The 16837-nt window shown below is 32.4% G+C and overlaps 1 protein-coding gene across 7 annotated transcripts in view; it reads left to right on the top strand.

Annotated features, from left to right (window-relative positions):
* The window catches only part of TRIQK (triple QxxK/R motif containing), a 73018-nt gene that overhangs the window by 9853 nt on the left and 46328 nt on the right, over nt 1-16837 (top strand). For 2 of the 7 annotated variants that reach the window (XM_081266428.1, XM_081266429.1), the window contains exon 2: nt 5816-5975. The exons of 3 other annotated variants lie outside the window; for them this stretch is intronic. The gene's annotated coding sequence lies outside the window, so the exon portion shown is untranslated. Of the gene's footprint in view, nt 1-5815; nt 6006-16837 lie in introns of those variants that run through there. 2 more of the 7 variants (XM_081266425.1, XM_081266426.1) reach the window with 2 other exon arrangements.

Here is a 16837-nt window from a genome sequence, read left to right as displayed (position 1 = left end):
TTGTTCTGTAGTTTAAGATCTGGTATAGTGATGCCACCTGCTTTACTATTCTTGCTAAGGATTGCTTTAGCTATTTTGGGTCTCTTATTTTTCCACATGAATTACACGATTGCTTTTTCTATTTATATGAGGAATGTTATTGAGATTTTGATTTTGATTGCATTAAATCTGAATAGTGCTTTTGGTAGTATGGTCATTTTGACAATATTAATTCTCCTATCCAAAAACAAGGTAGATCTTTCCATAATCTAAGTCTCCTTTAATTTCTTTCTTTAGTGTTCTATATTTTTCATTGTAGAGGTTTTTCACTTCTTTCATTAAGTTAATTCCCAAGTATTTCATTGTTTTGAGGCTATTGTAAATGGGGGTAGTTTTCCTTATTTAGTCTATATACCTCCTTAAAGGTGTATATAAATAAGAGACAATATTACCTTCAAAACTATTTCATTATATAAGTAATAAAGGATCAAAGTGGGATTTTGCCTTAATCAAATTTTCTATACACATTGAAAAAAATGTTAATTTTATTGAAAGAAATGCTAAACACTAAAATCCTTTCAGAGGATTTGTCACTGATATATAGAAATGCCTTTTACTTATGGGTATTGATTTTATATCCTGTTACTTTCCTGAATTCATTTATTAATTCTAAAAGTTTTCTGGTAGAATTTTTTTTGGGTATTCTAGGTATAGAATCATATCATTGGCAAATAGTGCTAATTTGAGTTCTTCTTTTCCTATCCATATCTCTTTAATTTCTTTCATCTGTCTAATTGCTCTGGCCATAGCTTCAAGAGAAGTGGTGAAAGAGGGCATCCCTGTCTTACTCCAGTTTTTAGAGGGAATACTTTCAATTTTTCTCTGTTCAGATGTTGGCCTGGGGTTTAGCATAAATAGCTTTTACAATGTTGAGATATGTTCCTGTTATCCCCAGTTTTTCTAGTGTTTTGATCATGAATGGGTGCTGTATTTTATCAAGTGCTTTTTCTGCATCTGTTGAGATAATCATATGATTCTTATCTTTAAGTCTATTGATGTGATGAATTACATTTATTGATTTTGTTATGTTGAACCAACCTTACATCCCTGGGATGAACCCCACTTGATCATCATGCACTACCTTTTTGCTATGTTTTTGTATTTGATTTGCCAGAATTTTATTGAGAATTTTTCCATCTATGTTTATTAGAGATATTAGATGTTTTTTTCTTTGATGTGTCTTTGCCTGATTTTGGAATCAGGGTGATACTGGCCTCATAGAATGAGTTTGGAAGTTCTTCCTCTTTTTATATTTCACAAAATAATTTGAGGAGTATGGTATTAGTTCTTTGTTAAAGGTCTTGTAGAACTCAGCTGTGTATCCATCTGGTCCTGGGCTTTTCTTGGTTGATAGGCTTCTGATGGCATCTTCTATTTCATTGCTTAAAATTGATCTGTTTAAATTGTGTATATCATTCTGATTCAATTTGGGCAAATCATTTGACTCTAGAAATTTTTTGATGCATTCAATATTTTCTATATTATCGGAGTACAAGTTTTCAAAACAATTTGTAATTATCTTCTGTATTTTTGTTGTGTCTGTTGTCATATTTCCTTTTTCATCATGTATGTTAATAGTTTTTCTCTCTCCTTTTCTTTGTTAGCATAGCTAAGGGTTTGTCAATTTTATTTATTTTTTTCAAAGAACCAACTTTTTGTTTTGTCAATTTTTTAATTGTTTATTTTGTTTAAATTTTATTGATTTCAGCTCTGATTTAATTATTTCCTGTCTTCTACTAATTTTGGTGTTGATCTGTTCTTTTTCTAGGACTTTGAGATGTAATGTTAGGTTATTTGTTTGTTGACTTTTTCTTCTTTTAAGGAATGAACTCCATGCAATGAACTTTCCTCTTAGTACTACCTTCATAGTGTCCCAGAGATTTTGATGTTTTATCAGTGTTTCCATTTACATCTAAGAATTTTTGAATTCCTTCCTTAATGTCTTTTGCAACCCATTGATCATTCAGTAGCTTATTAGTTAGTCTCCAGGTATTGGGGTAGCTTTTATTTTTTTCTTTTATCATTATTTTCTAGTTTCATTCAATTATGATCTGATAGAATGCAGGTTAGTATCTCTGTTCTTTTGTACTTGCTAAGAGTTGCTTTGTGGCATAGTATATGGTCTATTTTAGATAAGGATCCATGTGCTGCTGAGAAGAAAGTGGTTTTGCTCATTAAAGGATGAAATATTCTATTTATGTCAGTTAAGTCTAAGTTATTGATTATATTATTGAGTTCTATAGTTTCTTTGTTCAGCTTTTGTTTGGAAGATCTATCCAGTAGTGAAAATGGTGTGTTAAAGTCACCCAGACTTATAGTGTTATGGTCTATTTGATTCTTGAACTTGAGAAGAGTTTGATGAACATAGATACTCCATTGTTTGGGGCATATATATTTATAACAGTTACATCTTGTTGGTGTATGATTCCCTTGAGCAGTATGTAGTGTCATTCTTTATCCCTTTTGATTAGCTTTAGCTTAGAAGTCTACTTTATTTGATATGAGGATGGAAACCCATGCTTGCTTTTGGAGTCCATGTAAGTGACATGATTTTTCCCAACCTTACACCTTCAGTCCTTGGATGTCTTTTCCTATGAGATGAGTGTCTTGGAGGTAGCATATTGTTGGGTTTTTTTTTAATGCAATATGCTAGTCTGTGTTATTATTGAGACATGATTTGTATTCCCAGCCATTTTTGTTTATTTGGTATTTAACTTGACTTGTTTTCTCCTTTGATTAGTTTTTCCTTTAGTGTAATATCTTCCTCTGCTGATTTTCATCATTGTTTTTCATTTCCTCTTTATGGACTATTTTGCTGAGGATGTTCTGTATTGCTGGCTTTCTGGTTGTAAATTCTCTTTAACTTTTGTTTATCATGGAAGGTTTTTATTTCATCATCAAATTTAAATCCTAATTTTGCTGCATGTAAATTTCTTGGTTGGCATCCATATTCTTTCAGAGCTTGTTATATGTTGTTCCATGATCTCTTGACTTTGAGGGTCTGGGTTGAAAAATCTGCTGAGATACAAATTGTTCTCCTCCTATATGTGATGATATAGGGGGAGATTCCTCTTTCTTATGACATTTAAGATTCTATCCTTATTCTGTATGCCAGGTATTTTCTTTATAACGTGCCTTGGTGTAGATATGTTGTACGTTTGTACATTTGGTGTTCTGTAAGCCTCTTGTATTTGATTTTTCAATTCATTCTTCATGTTTGGGAAATTTTCTGATATTATTTCATTGAAGAGATTGTATATTCTTTGGTTTGAAACTCTGTGCCTTGCTCTATCCTAATAACTCTTAGATTTGTTCTTTTGGTGCTATCCCCTCATTCTTGAATATTCTGTTCATGGTTTCTTACTATCTTCACTGTGTAGTGAACTTTATTTTCCAGATTGTATACTTTGTCTTCATCATTTGATGTTCTGTCTTCCACGTGATCTAGTCTGTTGCTGATGCTTTCTATTGAGTTTTTTATTTGGTTTACTGTTTCCTTCATTTCAAAGACTTCTGATTGGAGTTTTTTCAGAGTCTCTATCTCTTTCTTGAAGTAATCTTTTGCTACCTGTATTTGCTCTCTTTTCTCTCTGTTGGAGTGATTAGTTTTTGTCTCTGTTTGCTCATTTAGGTCATTCTTTAATTCAAAGATCATTTTAATTATGATCATTCTGAACTCCACATTTCATCAATTTCACTGCCATTGGATCTGTTATAATAGTATCCTGATTTGTTTGGGGTACTTTCCTCCCTTATTTTTTCTTGTTGTTTATGTGTCTTATTTTCTTGCAGTGTGGATCTGAGATATTATAGTTTCTGCCATGCAGATTATCTGTACCTCACCTTGATGCCGGGCTTCCAGACCCTGCAGGTGGATGCTACTGCAACTAAAGGTGGTGATTGCAATAGGGGAGGCAACTCAAGGTAACAGTGGAGGTGCCCCAAGATGGATGCAAAATCTTTCAGAGATTGGGCTGAAATGGTGAACCTTACATCGGCTTTGGGATATCTGCTCCGAAATGTAGTTGCTTTTAGGCCCTGTGTGTTGTCGAAAGGTAGAGGCTACTTTGTGGGGAAGACTATGGCGATGTCTGCAGTGTCCCAAGATGGAAGTGGGCTAGGCCTGGGCTCACAGGTTGGCGGGGGGTGGGGGGTGAGGAACCTGGACCTACCCTGGGCCTGAGTCCTTCACAGGTGGGTGGAGGCGGATATATAGGTGGGCCTTGTCATGAACATTTATGTACAAGATTTTATGTAGAGGTATTTTAATTTTATTTTATTTTATGTGATGAAAGCTATTTTAGTGTAAAACTAGGTGTAGAATTGTTAGTTGTATGGTAACTTTGTGTTTTGCTTTTTGAGAAACCACTAAACTGTTTTCCAAAGTGTTCACCATTTTACTTTCCTATCAGCAATTTATGAATGCTCCAGTTTCTCTCCACATCCTCATTTTCATTTGTTATTGTTTTTTTTTGGTATCATAATTCTAGTGGGAATGAAAGTGATATCTTGTAGTTTGTGTTTGAATTTCCCTAATTGCTAATGATGTTGTGCCTTTTTATGCACTTATTGGCAATTTGTATATTTTTGGAAAAAATGTCTGTTCAAGTATTTTATCCATTTAACAATTGATCTTTTGATTTATTTCATTGCTGAGTTTTGAGGGTTCTTCATATATTCTGGGTAGAAAACCTTTATCGATCACCTGATTTACAAGTGTTTTCTCCCTTTCGGTGGATTGTCTTTTCACTTTCTTGATCATGTTCTTTGAAGCGACAGGCTTTATATAGATGAAGTTTATCTGTTTTTTAAATTCTGTGCTTGTGGTTTTGGTGTTGTGTCTGAGAAACTGTGGTCTTAGTCAAAGGCACGAAGTTTTACTCTTGAGCTTTTTCCTAACTGTTCTAGTTTTAGTCTTTGTGTTTAGATTTGTGATTCATTTTGAGGTAATTTCTGCCCATGGTGTGAGATAAGGGCCCAACTTTATTCTTTTTTAGCACCATTTGTTAACAAAAGACTACATTTTCCTGTTATAACTTCTGACTTGGATTATTATTGGTGATCTTAACAACTGTAAGCTATTTTTAATGATCTTATTGGAATTGGTGAAATATTCTCTAAATTTTGAGTTTATTATTATTAGCAGTAGTTCTAACCATTTAAATGTGATATTCTTTTCCATATGAATGTTTTTGTAGTGTAAAAGTATAAAAAAGTTTAGTGTTGAGCACATGATGGGTATTTAGTAAATATTCATTGAACAAAAATAAATAAATCATGCTTCACTTGATTTTTAGTGGGTGCTTCTGGTTGATATTTAGTGGGTATTTAGAAAATAATATATACTTGAAAGTTTATGATTAAATAAATACAATTGTATTGTGAGTCAGCCTGGTACAAATTGAAATAACAGAAAATAATTTCAAATTAGTTTCTTTGCATGCATACTTGATTCTAGAATGTATTGGAAATATGTCCTGTTACTTTTTAGATAATCTTTGCAGACATATTGGATAAAGGAAATTTTAATAGGATTTTCTATTATATAATCTCTCAGTATCCTTATTATATAATTGTGGCTTGTGAAAATGGGCATAAAATGCAATATTTTCTGAGTGTATTCTGGCCATGTAAACTTATTTTGATTTAGTAGGTAACAGAGTTAGCAACCCAAAAAACTTTTAGAAATGCTTTCACTGTGATTCTATTCTGTAGACAATGAGGGAACTGGGGATCATCAATTTAACATTTACATATGCTCTATTTTGAATTTCAGTAAGAAAAAGCAACCAAGGATATTATTTTGGGTATCTGGAATTGAATTTGCCAGGATTGCAAACACAGCTTCCTCAGTAAAGACCTTGGTTTTGGAAACATCTTACCCCTTGGCGGCTCTCCAGAGTTCAGACTTGGCAGCATCAAGGACACAACGCAAGGTGTTTATTTGATTTAACATTTGGCAAAAGGTGTTTTGATTTGTAGTTTATTTCCTCTCACTTTGTTTCCTTGTTTTGGGTTGTTTGGTTCTGGCAAGGAACGTGGGTTCTGAACACAGTTCTTTCTTATGGAAGGCAGTATTACACTGAGGAAATGTTTTTACTTGTATTTATTTTGTGGTATTTGGATAAATCTAAGTAAATGAAGCAAGATTCATAAAGCTATTAATCTTTTTCTGATTGGTTGTTAATTCATTTTATATTATTATCTACTAAGATTTGTTGTAACATAAAGTACTTATTCTCTCTTGATATTTGATACATTATTATACTTTGGTACATTAAAATATTTTGGTAATTACATATTGGTTTTACTCAATTTTGCTGCCTAGCAATTAATGAACATAAAATATCAGATATTCAGTGTTTTTTTTTTAAGATTTCTCCATGCTGCACATGTATTATAGAGAGAGGAAATATGGCATAAGATGGAAGATTGGGGCTGTCGTTTCTTTGACCTTATCTTCTACTGTCTTTTCCCAGTCTTGACTCTTTGCAAAACCATTCAGTGGTCCTTCATTGCACTCAAGATAAAAGCTAAAGCTCTTAAATTGACCCATAAAACTGACCCCTTGTTTTCTAATTTCATTTCTGAATATTCTCATCCTCCTTCACTTGCTTAGGTTGTTTGCCTTTGCATTGTTCTTGTCTTGGATATCTGCATGGCTAGTATCTTTACTTTCCTTTGTATCGGTATTAAAAAGGTCACCTTCAAATTGAAGGTCTTATCTGACTACCATGCAATACTTGATATTCTTTCCCTGCTCTATAGCATTTATCACTATTTAATAAGATATGATTTTATTAAGTATTTTTTTGCTTATTGCCATTGTTTCTCAGAAAAATATGAGGCTATGATAGCAGGAATTTTTGTTTGCTTTGTTTTTACTCTATCTCTGCTAACTAGAATAGTCTCTTGTTCTTGATGATTGAATGAATGAACAGTTAATTCAATAAACATTTTAAGAACTTACTATGCGCTTAACACTGTATTCTCACTGTATTGTGAGAATGCAGGACCGAAGTACACAGTTCCTTCTTTTAGGAGTACAGTTTAATAAGGGAAATAGATAACTGCGACAGTCATTTTATTACATTCTTGTGTTATAATAAGAATATGACTATAATGCTATCAGCACTTGGAGAAGCAACATTTAAATCAGTTGATGTTGCACTCATGAAAATGTAACAAAAGTAACCCTCTGTATAAGTAAGAATAGCCTAGGTTGTGCTGCAGGAGTAAACTGGCCAAAAAAATACTGTTATGACACAACAAATGTTTATTTCTTTTATAGGCTGTTTGCCCCAAATGGGTTGATAGGGAAGCTTTAGGGACCCAAGATGTTGACCACTTCATCAGAAAGTATTTCCATGATCACAGCAGCAGTGGGAAGACTGGCTTATTATGAATTTGATTGGTCAAAGCAAATTGTTTAATTTGAAATGGGGGAACTGTGAAGTATAATATTGCCTTCTACCAGAGGGGAAGGAGAATTAGAAGATTAGAGTCAAATTAGTGACTGCCATACCCTTTTTCTGTTTTAAGGAAGAATAGAACATATCCTAATAAAAAATATTTTGAAGCATTTTTAGAGAAAGGAAGAACATGAGCAAAGATAGTAAAGTATTGTGTAATATAATAGCAAACTGTGTTTCATTCCAAATAGTTGGAGCACATTATATGTGTGGGATAAAGACAGGTTAAAAAGATCGGAGAGACTATGAGCCAGATTTTACCAAACTCTGAAGTAAGAACTGCATCTTAAAGGACATGGGGAAATATTCAATGATACAGCATACTTCAGGGGAATATCTTGACTAAACTTAAATCATAAAAGATTGTTTTGGAAGTGCCATGATATAGATTTGTGGTAAAGAAGACTGAAGATAGTAAAAATCAATTCTGCTACAAATTCAGTATTGCAAGTGATGCCCCAGGTGGAGGCACTGACAGAGCATATAGAAAGAATGGAACAAAAGGCATGTTTTGGGGTAATCTCCTGTACACAGGGGAAGCCTTGGCAGAAGATGGAACATTTCTTACCCTGAGATCAAAGTAGAAGTACTAATGAAGACAGGGTTTGTGTCTAAGGCTATGTGTAGATTTGTGTGTTGGTGTCTGTGAGAGACTTAGAGCAAGCTTGAATATTGACTGATTTACCTGATGGCCTGTATTTTCTTTCTGAGTTAGGAAATGAACCCAAGTGCCCAGACTAAAATGAATATGGATGGGAATTTGAACAGAGCTGTGCAAATTGGGATGGCTAGAGACAAATGGGAGATACAGAAGATTTGAGGCACAGGGATTGCTAGAAATTTTTAGCATTTTTTTTTAAAACTATACATTTTACTGCAAAAGTTGCTTTGGGAAACTCAGTTGTTTTTATCTTTAAATTGTTTATAATTCAGCAATGATTGAAAATGTATACCTTAGCATGTACAGATTTAATAGTTCTACAGAATTTTGAGCATGTGATTTTTATTACGGGGGCTTATAAAATATAATAGACTCTGGATAAGAATTTTGTTTAACTTGATAAGAAAATCTCAATCATTTCTTAATAGTGGAAAAATTTTATAACTAATTAAGTAATTATGCAATACTATTATGGAATTTTTTTTTCTGATAGCTCTAAACTTTTTTTTAGAGCAGCTTTTAAGTTCACAGCAAAATTGAGAGGAAGGTATAGAGATATCCCATATGCCTCCTGTCCTATTGCATGCATAATTTGTTCATTATCAACATTTCCTACTAGAGTCTTATATTTGTTACAGCTGATGAATCTGCATTGATACAGCATCACCCAAAATCCATTTCTTACTTTAAGGTTCACTGTTGCTAATGTACATTCTATGGTTCTGGACACATGTATAATGACATGCATCTACCATTATAGTATCATATAGAGGGAAAATTTTGTGTTCTGCCTATGATTGCTGCTTCATATTATAAGAGTATGATTATTTTTGTAAGAAAATGCCAAACTTCCAAAATGGCAATATTGTTTTGCATTCCTACCAGCAATGAGTGAGAGTTCCCATTGCTCCACATCCTTAACCAGCATTTGATGTTGTCAGTGCTCTGGACTCTGTCCATTATAATAGTGTGAAGAGATCTCATTATTGTTACTATAATTTAAGAGTTATTCTAAAATTGGGTTTCTTGTTGCCATTATATGTTAGATCCAGGATTATTATAAATACAGAAATGCTACATTTATTATCGCAGATGAAAGGTCCAAACCTCTATGATAGAATGAGTTTAATTAAAGTCAGGCTACTGCTCTAATATAGGAAAATGTATTGACATGTACAATGCATGTGGCAGATATAGTAGAAAAATTGACTTACAGACTAAGTAATACTAACATCAAGAAGAGGACATAAGGAAGAATTGGCAGAAGTGGTCACCTGAGAAGGTCCTTTTCTTAAACAGAAGTATAATTTTGGACTTCACGCAATCAGAGATTAAGCTGCCAGTTTAAAAAATAGTGAATAGTGTGTGTGCTTTTTTGTTTGTTGTTGTTCTAAAGCATTCAATTTTAGAAAGTAAGTATTTCTGAGTACCCATTATGTACATATACTGTAAGTATGTAAGTGATACTATGTTAATCCAGAGTTTCCAGAATTTATAAGCAAGGACAATATACATTTATTATCACAAATGAAAGGTTATTTAGCATCTTGTAAGTTATCTAAAGATACTTTTATTGAAGATTCTTAGCTGTTGATAAAAGATGGGTAGGAGATCTAGCAGTAGCAGAAACTGTACAATTACCTGTAATTAAGTTGTTACAGGCTTAGTATATTCGGAGACCATTCTTAAGAACCTATATATAATGGAGCTTATTGATTTTTAATGAGCATGGGGTTAAGGTCAGGGTGCTTTATGAGGGGGAGTCTAAAGTACTGTTTGCACTGTGAACCTTAACAGTAACTTATTGAATCAGCACAATGTAGAGGTATTAGTAATACTGAGCAGTTATTGTGTGAGAAGCATCATGTTAAGTACTTTATCTGATTTATTTATTTATTTTAGCCACTATAATACAGCCATGAGATAAGAGTTCTTATTGTACCCATTTTAAAAATGTAAAATGAGCTTACATGGGTCAATAGCTAAAAAGTAAGAGACTCAGAGGAAACAAGTTAAAGTAGAGAAGAGTTAATCTAGACTTTATTATGCTCATATTCTTTAATAATATGTAACTACTTTGTGCTAGACATTGTCCCTATTTTTTGAGAATCTTTAGTATGCAAAGCAAAGATCCCTGTTCTTTTGGTACTGCATTCCAGTCAAGAGAATTCAGAAAATAAACAATAGACTAATTTTAGTGTGAAAAATTATTTTAATAGTTTTAAACATAGTTTTGATAGATCTAAGTAAAATAACTTTTATGTTTCAACATTGATAATCTGATTGTTCATTAATTTGGTAGTGCCTACACCAAATCATGCAAAGTATGAAATATTGAGTGCTATAAATATTTATTAAATAATTAATTTGATGAAATAATCCTGACCATTATTATAGTGAAATCTCTCCCTTTTCTCCTTCCTTATACACTGAAGATGCAGCATTCCAACGAAGCAATTAAATATCATTTGTCATTTTTAAAGGAACTTTGTTTTCTGTAATTACAGACCTAGGTGGTCTATGGCTTAAAAACAATGAAACTGAATTTTAAAAAGGCCCTAGGATATATTTTTCTAAAGAAGGACACATTTAAGTACAGTCTTGGCACCTCAAAATATCTTCAGAAGCTCATGATTAAAGATTTAATTTTGTTCTTTTTGTTTGCAATATATGGGCTTATATATAATAAAAGAAAAGAGAGACAATGAATATGAAAATGAGAATGAATTACACTGGGGCTCCTTGGGTAACTTTTTCAGAATCCTACCAATGTAATGCAGGGAATTGAGTAAATATTTACATATTGTTAAAATAAACTATATCATTTTTCTCTGTGTTTCTTCTACTTTTCTTCAAGTAATCTTGGTATTACTATACCATATATTCCCTTATACAAACATGTCTAGTTTTACTGCTTGAAACCCTCTGTTAGGTAAACCATCTTGTATTAATTCTTTCTTGTGAGTGCTTTAAAGGGTTAAATAATGGATATGGTTTATGGAATTCATCCCTGAAATAATAATGATGTGGCAGAGTGAAAAATTAAAATGTTCAATCACAAGGTCATTAACAAAGAATGAAAAATAATTAAGGGCAAAAGAAGAAAGAAGGTTTTAAGATAAAAATCCAAACTCAACTTGAATATAAAAAGAGCTGGGTGTTGAAAAAGGCATAGCCAGGGTTTTTGCAGAGAATGGAATCTATATTAAAAGAAAAGTATAGTTCTGTTTGTAACTAGATTTTTATATTGAAAGAGATAGTATGAATGCGTTTAGAACAAGATTCTAAAAGAATTTTGGAAAAAATAGAGGTAACAAAAATGACACATATAGTTAAAAAATAAACTGTAGTTTGCATGACACATTAAGGAGAAATATGGTCCAGTCAGAGATTATGATGATGGCTAATTACATTAAAAAGTTGGAAAACAACTTTTTTTTTTTTTTTGCTTATTATTAGCTTTAGGGAATTGACTCATGAAATTAAGAGTTGCTTACTTTTACAAAATCCCATTTTTCGATCTGAGCTACCCAGAACAAGTTTAAAGGCAGGAACTCAGAATAATTCATAGCCTTTTTACTACATTCATTTTTAAATGCCTTATTTGAAAGGAATGTCCTGGTTTATGATTTTCATATTTTTCCCTTTTAGAAAGAGGCAGATGGTATGAAAACTGGACTCCCTTATTTAAAGGAATGTTGATATTTATAACCAAGCTTATCTCCAACAAGATTTGTTTTTTGCAGCTGTTCCAGGTTGGAAAAAAAATTATATTAAAGTCCTGGCTTGTTTTCCTTTCCATATTTTGGGGGGGATTTCAAAATGTGAAAAAATGATGTTTGATTTTAAATATGAATGCAATGTAAACTGTGATTTTTTTTCTGTCTATATGTGAATTTTCTGTTTGTATGCTGTGATGATATTACTTTTTGTTTTACTGATCTATTTCCTTGGTGCTTCACACTTAAGAAATAATTTACTCATTATTTTCTATATATCATCAAAATATTCTAGGAAATGTAGATTTTCATGAGGAGTTAGCTTATATTATTAAACAAATGAATTTCTTATTTTCCATTTTAATATTTTAGGCATTTTCCTCTCTGCTCAGAGTATCTTTACTTGTTTTTTTGCCTATAACTATATTTACATCATTTATTTTAATTTTTTCTTTTTATTTTGTTCTCTTTGATTCCCTTTTTAATTATAAATGATGCCATATTTCTCTGGATATATTTTACATCCCTTATTTTTATAACTTAATTGAAAAATAACTATTTTATACTATGAACAATACATGAAGCTGTCTCTTTGGGCACATGTAAATATAAAAGAATGGACACCCATGCCTCCATATGCATAGAATTTTTATACATATGTATATGTGTATAAGGACCAACACATATATAGTTTTCCATAAGAAAGAATTTGTAATTAATGCGTTGTGAATAAATGTGTTAACTATTGATTAATGGGAAGGTAGCAAATAGTATGCTTGTCAAATTAAAGGAACTCCATTATTTATGTAGTGATATCTTCTTGAATATGAAATATTGTGCATATTGTTACTGTGTTAGACTTACATATTTTTCATTTTAAATTCTGAAGCAAAAACTTTTACTTAAAAATTTCTGTTGCCTCTCTATCAACAATTTCACCATTTACTTCAACATCATGAAATGCAGCATACTTGAAATCTATGAAACCGGTCATTACTAGTACCAACAACTTAATTATCTCCAGAGAGATTTCTTGCTCTTTTAAGAACAAATGTTTTAAGTTTCAATCTTTAGTTCGCAAAACAAATTTCATTTTTTTTTTTTTGGTCACAGAGTGAATGGTGCATGAGTCCTTTCAGTAAATTTTGTCACTTCAATCTATTCCGCATCTTCTTTTATCCTTTCTTTATTGTTTACAATGATGCTCACTGAAGTGAAATATGAAGAATATGGGAACTCAGTTGGTATATCACCTCTTTCTTTCTTTTTATAAGTGATGTTTTCACACAAGTGGAATACTCCATTACACAAATACCATTTTGTTTGCTTTATGTGGATTTGGAAAAAAAAGTTACATGGAATTTTTTAAATAGAGGAAACAAATTGACATGACACAGTTAGTTAAAACTCCTAGAATTCTATTATTCTATGCATTTACCATGTAACAAAGCAAGTGATTCTGTATAAGGCATAAAACTACAAATAAAAATGTTGCACATCTCTACTCCCGTTTTTTGTTACTGCTTTATGCTTCTTTATGTTTGTTTCCAGTGAATAACTTTATGAGCAAGTGTTTAAGGACCATACAATGTGGAGTTGTCTATATTCATTTTCTACTCATTAAGCAAGGAGATCCCACATATATGTTATTAAATCCTTTGAAAATAAAAAAATGAAGGATATTCCTTCAATCAGCATCTTACATATCTGAATGAACATAAGTCAGATAGGAAAAGCTAGGACATAAATATGATATGGCTGAGGAGGGAGATGATGTGTTTAGCCATATAAATATAAAAGTATCAGTATATAATAGAAAGTGAAATAAAATATATTTAACTAAATTAAAATCATTGGATTTTTAAATTCAGAAAGTTCTTATGAATTTCCTGTTTGCAGCTCTTTAATGTGAACATTGGTGATTATTTTCAGTCTGTTTATTGAGGCAAATAACAAATTGCTGATGATGGATCACTCTCTTTTGGAAATATCCTTCTTTAGAGCCCAATACAGAGATTAAGTATCAGCTTTTCAGAAGGAGGATTTGTTCAATATTGGTGCCATCCAGCATTGGAGAAAATTTCTTGCATCAAATCTTTTTCACCTAAAATTTTTCTTATTTCTCTAGTTTTGATCTCTAGACCAAAATTTAATTTATGTGAAACTTGTCTTCCCATTCAATGTGACATAACCACAGAATATCATCATAGTTACAAATTCCATCCACACACAAGCTGGGGAGGCAATTATGCAAGGGTGAGAGTCATTGGGAGTCATCTTAGACTTCTGCTTACCACATCTGATATAAAGTATTACCTATCAATATGAATATAATGATAATTTTAATGAGTAATCTGAAATCAGTTTTCTTTTTTTTTTTTAAAAAAAAACTTGATCACAGCTCCTTCTTGCTTTACTCAGAACATTTTTATATTTACTTTGACATTCCATTCTCTACATCTCTGTTGCTACTATCATAGTTTCCTCTTTATCTGGGTTTAGAGTAGTATAGACATCAGGAACCTACGTTTTTAGGTTTCTTGCCTTTTCTGAATTCCCAGGGAGAATTATTCTGTGTCTACATTCTACATTCAAAATTATTTTCAGAAAGCACAGAATATCTCAGCTAAGTACAAACAAACAAAAATCCTGCCATATATTTAGGAATCAATGTAGCAGAAATGCAATAATGTATTTTCTTATCCTAGGATCCCCAGACAATATATTTTGAGGCACAACCTAGGGTTGGGTAAAACATTGGAAGATAAAGAGTGAGGGAGAAATGGAAGAAAGAGAAACAGTGAAGGAAGAAAAACAAAAGTTGATGACTAAGCAGCCCTCAGATGTATAAGAAAACCCAGACACTGTCTTAGTCACTTGCTCAGTCATGCGGAGCATCGCCAAACAAACTGTATAGAATCGATCAGTTAAATTAAGGTAGGGAAAGAGATTTATCTGCCAACATCTTCCCAACTCTTGGTTTTCTTTGGTCAAACTTCTTCTCATGGCACATATCATCCCTGTTCTTTCAGATTGTGTTCCTAATCCTTGTGGGCAGTTGTTGGGGGAAGTCAGATCCCACAGTGTAGGCTGTGAGGCTTCATTGGAATCTGGAAGTGGTAGGAAAAACCAAGCTTGTGTAGGTCAGTGTATAGGTATTGCTGTGACTGTGGAGGTGATGTTGGAGCTGTGCCTCTTCCTTTACCCACAAAGGAGCACTATGCTAGTCAGTGGTTTTAGAAGATAAGTTGAAGGTAGTACCTGTTGCTTGCTAAGGGCATTGCCTAAGTGACTGAGAATTCAGTAGGTAGTAAATCTGGGCAAGTACATAAACTGGGTTCAACACAGGATGATGGTAATGATTAGATCTGGCCAAATTCTTTAAAGGTTATTTATCATATATAAATGTGATTTTCACAGTATCTGGTTCACAGTAAGCACTCATTATTTATTTGTTTAATTTTTAGTAATATAGTTTCTTTGGTCCTTAGAGTCTTTTCAACATTTAGATATGAGTTTCTTTTATGGTGGGAGAATGAATCAGGTATAATTACTATCAGAAACATAAATATCATTTCTTTGGATATCCTTTGTTGAGTGCTTGAGTTATTTAAAAAGCATTGATCTTTTGAATGTGTTACTTTTCAAATGTGAATATTCAGTTAGGGTAGTATTCCTTACTGGTGTGACAAAAAGTACTTATGAATTTCAAATGTCTGTGTGGAATAAAGAATTTCACAATTAGGAATTCAGATATTTATATGTCTTCTTACAGAAAGATTTTATTATTATTATTTGTTGGGTATTATCAAGGTTGATTGAATAAATGTTATTTAACCTTTTCACGTTGGTGCTGGTAATGATAAGTCTGTTTTCTAAGAAATGTTAAGTTTAAGAGAGAGAGAGATAGGAATGACAGAAATTCACAGTGACTGTGGGATTATCCAGAGCAGAGTAGCAGGTTCTCTGAAAAGAGAAATGAAAGAAGTTTCTGAACATTCAGAGTGTCTCACATTTTCTTGCTATTGCAAAAATCTATGACAAATTTGTGTAAAGACAAAAACTCAACATCCATGTAAAGTTTATAAGCTTTTATTATTTAAAACAACAGCAACAGGAAATATGTATTTTAATTTTCAAATTTATTGAAACAAATAGTTTTTCATGGAATCCTCCTGTTGGATAATCTCTGCAGAATATTTAGTCGTGTTCTCTTTTTCATTCCTAATATTGTTTGTATATTTTTCTTATTCTGTCTTGATGAGAGTTAGTACTATGTCATTATTTTTAAAAATTTATTCTAATTTGTTATATATGACAGCAGAATGCATTTCAATTCATATTACACATATATAGAGCACATTATTTTCATATCTCTGGTTGTACACAACATAGAGTCACACCATTCATGTCCTCATACATGAAATTAGGGTAATGATGTCCATCTCATTCTACCTTCTTTTCTACCCCCATGCTCCCTCACATCCCCTCCCTCCCCTTGGCCCTATCTAGAGGCAAATGCCATGATTTTATTCTCTTTTAATGCTGAATATTATTCTATTGTGTGTGTGTGTGTGTGTGTCCACACACACACCCACAATGGAATACTATATATATATATATATATATATATATATATATATATATATATATATATATCACAGTTTCTTTATCCATTCATCTATTGAAGGGCATCTAGGTTGGTTCTGCAGTTTAGCTATTGTGAATTGTGCTGCTATAAACATTGATATGGCTGTGTCCATGTAGTTTGCTGTTTTTGAGTCCTTTGGGTATAGACCGAGGAGTGGGATAGTTGGGTCAAATGGTGGTTTCAGTTCCAGTTTTCCAAGGAATCTCCATACTGCTTTCTAGATTGGCTGCACCAATTTGCAGTCCCACCAGCAGTGTACGAGTGTGCCTTCCCCCCCCCCCACACACACACACAT

Source organism: Spermophilus citellus, assembly GCF_964194105.1.
Source record: "Spermophilus citellus genome assembly, chromosome: 14".
In the NCBI taxonomy this organism is placed as follows: domain Eukaryota; kingdom Metazoa; phylum Chordata; class Mammalia; order Rodentia; family Sciuridae; genus Spermophilus; species Spermophilus citellus.
Note: the sequence above shows the minus strand (reverse complement) of the source record. Positions and strands in the feature narration are given on the sequence as shown.